This window comes from Lactuca virosa, chromosome 7, assembly GCF_052849685.1.
Source record: "Lactuca virosa cultivar CGN04683 chromosome 7, Lactuca_virosa_CGN04683_v6, whole genome shotgun sequence".
Classification (NCBI taxonomy): Eukaryota; Viridiplantae; Streptophyta; class Magnoliopsida; order Asterales; family Asteraceae; genus Lactuca; species Lactuca virosa.
Genome location: NC_136432.1, coordinates 204,018,294 through 204,022,789, shown reverse-complemented (window position 1 = coordinate 204,022,789; position 4,496 = coordinate 204,018,294).

Sequence of the window (4,496 nt, the reverse complement as noted above, 5' to 3'; positions counted from 1 at the left end):
AACTCAACCGATTCAAATCTTTGGTCTTTTTAATCATTGAGACATTCATATCCCAGGATTTTTGCAGAGAGTTCAGCAACTTCTTGTTGATCTCCGATCTTGTAACCATCACACCAGTAGAGCTCATTTCTATGGTAAGTGTGATAAACCTTTGCAACTGATTCTCAAGTGTTTCTCCCAAGACATGGTTAAACATATTGAACTTTTGTCGCAGCATGTCTTGGCGACTCTGTTTCATGTCTTCGTTGCCTTCATAGACTTCTATCAGTGCTTCCCATAAGGCCTTTGCTAATGTATGCTCACGGAAACCTTGAGCGATTTCCGGAGAGAATGCCATGGTAAGTGTAGAAAGAGCCTTTTCTTGCCCCTCGACTCTCTCAAAATCATCGTCCGTGTAGTTTTCAACCTGCTTGTCAGTTATGGTTCCATCTTCCAGTGTGATTGGGATGCCGATTGGACCTCTAAGAATGCTTCGCCATATCTTGAAATCTTTCATTTTGAAGTACTTTTCGATCCGATATTTCCATTCTGGAAATCCTTCCTCGGATAACAGTCGGGGAATTCGAGAAGTGGTTCCCATAATCGCATCTAATTCATGGTGAGCTGACATTCTTTGAGATTCCATTTTTGTTTTTGATATTGGTTGTTTTTGTGTTTTTTTTTAAATATTTTTAATAAAAATTAACTTGAAAAACAAGCAAAAAGGTCAAAGAAAAAGGTTTTCGGTTGAATTGATAAAGGGGGTTTTCGGTTTCTGAAGATTAAGGAGGTTTTCGGTTTCTGAAGGTTGAGGAGTTTTCGGTTTCTGAAGGTTGAGGAATTTTGGATTTTCGGTTGAAGAACACAACAAATTTTGGTTGAAAAACAGTTTTCGGTTTCTAAAGATTCAAAGAAAAATGATTTTCGGTTGAAGAACTTGAAGTTTTCCCGATGAAGAACAGTTTTCGGTTTCTGAAGAACTTGAAGAACAATTTTCGGTTTATGAAGATTGAACCGAAAGCTAACAGTTTTCAATGAAAAACTTAGATTTTCGTTCCTAAATTGATTTCCACACACTGAAACCTCAAATACAGCCTTCAAACAAGATAGATCTGGACAGAAAACGATTGAATATATGTTTTCGGTTTATGAAGTTCCAACCGAAAACATTGAGAATTCAATCGAAAAGTTGAATTCCAAGCTGATTTCAATTCCACACGATGAAGATTCTGATATGGTCTTCAAAACTCAAGCAAATAGTAAGCTCCTATATATCGAGAACGTGAAGAACAAAGCTGTGAAAACCGAGAACTGAATAACAAGCTTGATTGACACCGGTTTTCCTCTGATACCAATTGTAAGGTCCTTGAATTGTAGGATCTATACCAATGATCAATCAAGCATAAGAAAACAAAGAAGAAATGGAGTAGAAGTGGAATAAAACTGAGCTTGCATACAATTCACACTTGGAAATGTCGGATACAACTCAGGACTGAAAACAAGTTTCGGTCAGGCTGACCGAAAGCCTGTTTTCGGTCACTCCCTAACCGAAAGCTCATCTAGACCGAAAACACCAAACATGCACAAAATACTCCAAAATACATTGTCAAATGCCCTAACTCATCTATACATTGTTGCCTAGCCCAAACCATATATATTAGCCCTTCACCAGGTTTTGAGAAGACGAAGCATGTTCAAGAGTCGTCTTTTATTTTGATTCATATTTTGGTGTCTTTAAAACTATACACAGAACACACTTGTATTAAATTATATTATCAATGCAATGGATGATGTTGTTGTTTGTTTTACTATTGCGCATTGTATTGATACTGTACATGACGTCCTCCGCCCCCGAAAGTTTCCGCCATTCTGGTTTTGGGGTGTGACATCCTATAATGATTCTTGAGCATAAAGATCTTCTAATCTCCCACTTGCACAAGACTCATTATAGATTGATTTAAACAGTGGTGATTATATAGCACCATTTCACTGTCCCTAGTAAAATATGAGTTTGTTCCATTCTATCAACATCCAATTCCAAGAAGCTCAAAGTTGAAATTTATGTCTAATGTAAGTTTATCAATTATCCCTTTGTTACTGACATCCTGTTGACCATGAGGACTGGATCACAATCAATTTCATTTGGTGTTCAACTTTAGGTAAGGCACATTAGATGTCTAGCTCTTAACACCTAAGAGGAACAATTCCCATCTTGAATATGTACGAATCTTGTGAAGTTCATACCACACCTCATCATAGCCTTTATAATTGTCTGGTCAAATAATAGCATTGGGCCATGTCAAAGTATAGTGCTCCCTACACACAAGTCCCAATATGTATATCAGGTATTAAGGATACAAATATAGTATCTTAAATCAAGCATCACTCACGATAGAGATCTATGAAGTAATCTTGATGCAATCCATGTCCAATATTTGTTCTCTGAAAAGTACAAATGAATCTTGGTTGCAACATCTTGCCTACTTTCATCTTGTGAGAGTTAACCAATCCAATTCATATTAGTCCTAATTCATAATTGTTTCCACATTTGTAACTGATTACAAACTTTTAGAACAATTACATTCTTCAGAGATTAAACATCTTAATGTGGAACACAACAAATATTATTGTGAAGATCATATCCCAATATATCAAAACAATATGATATTTATTTTCTTAATTGTAATGCCTGCAGATTCGGGCTAAGTTATAGTATATCTGACAATGATTTCATAAATATAAAAAAAATCTGAAACTCGACTTCGTATTAAGAAGTTATGCTTCTGCGAAGCTTAGAGATTAACCGACACGGCTACGTGCATCGAAAAAATTTGAATTTTAGATAGGTTGGTTATCAGCCTAATTAATCTAAATGAAAGTCATAGTAGTCGTAAAACCGAGAGCATGCGTATAAAGAACATCTAAATCTAACTTTGTGAGAGGAAGTTATGATTTTTTGAAGTTTCAGCGCAACAATATGAACAAAAAAATCGAAGTTCTGGTTGATTGTTATCCGAAACAATCTAATCGATAATTGAAGATCTCTTGAATATGCAGCCGTCGATAGAAAGACAGTCGATAACGAAGTTCGTATGAAGAAGTTGTGAATTTTTCACGGACTTTAACAATTTAAACCGGTCAAAATATCAATTTTTGTTAGAACAAGAGTTAAATGTCGAGACGTTAATGAAAGTTGTAGAGCTCATAGATAAAATTTGGGGACATAAATAACTTCGACAACATAGCTCATATGTGAAAGTTATGGTCATCCGAAGATCTGCGAGAAACCGTCTAGGCTGATGTCATGACTGCACCGGAGTGCGCCACATGGCAAGGCCGACTGCTCACTCCTCCAAGAGAAACTACGATGTGTCTCCACAAGATTGTGACACATACATATGGCATGTTCAAGAAGGAGGATAGGTGGCTGAATCAAACCATGACACGTGGCAGAAAAACTAGAGGAGCCAGCAAGACTCGAGGGTGAGGCGGCCTTTTGGCTATACGCGACATGCTCCCCCTGTAGTATATATACCCCTCCGATTTTACTTTCATTTCACACCAATTTTCATTCCCTTTTCTCTCTTTTATATTTCTTTTTCTTAAGTATGAATTTTTGGGATTCCTTGGGGCATTTAGCAAGGTTATGAAGGTTCTAGGTGTCCGGTAAATAGAAGCTTTCGGTTTCGGAATTCTATCCGCATATACATTCATATTTCTTTAAGTGTAACCTATATTTATGTTTGTAGTCATTATTATGAACCAATAAATAAGATTTATCAGTAATTCCAAGTCAAAATACTGAATTATCTGCTCATGGGAATAAGATCTAGGCTGAATTTATTGAGATGTCTAAAGTGGGATTACCAAACAGTATACATTGTATACTAAATGGACCCTACCGATGATATGATCTTACCTGGTTGTTCCTTACTTGATAGATGTTGACGTAGACAGTGGCATTATTGAGGATTCTAGACTATTATTAGTCTCCAAGAATGTAAGTCTAAGAGTTAATAATATGAACCTAGGTCACGTCAAAGAAAAATATAAAGTGCCAAGGCGAAGTTCTACCCAAATTCCGAGGCATCCACTTTTATCAAGTGAGTACATAGTTACTTCCATTTTACGACATATATATGAAGTATTTAGATAATGGAATATTATATGTTCTTATCTGGAAAAGATGTCATGTGTTAGATGAAATAATATAATGATAAATTTTATGACTGAGGACATATATGTACTTTCGTGAATATAATATATTGGGTAATGAAAGATTAATAAGATGCCACAGTATGATGAAAGTCAAGATGTCATAGTATGATGAGAGATGAAACTGATAAGCTTCCATAGCATGACGAATGATGAAAATACAATAGGATGTCACGAATTTGATGGTACTAGTGTACTAACGATGTAGAAATGGTACTGGTGTAATAACGATGTTGGAATGGTACCTGTGTACTAATGATGCCTTCATCTAACAAACTATAGGTGATGGCCACCAGACTATT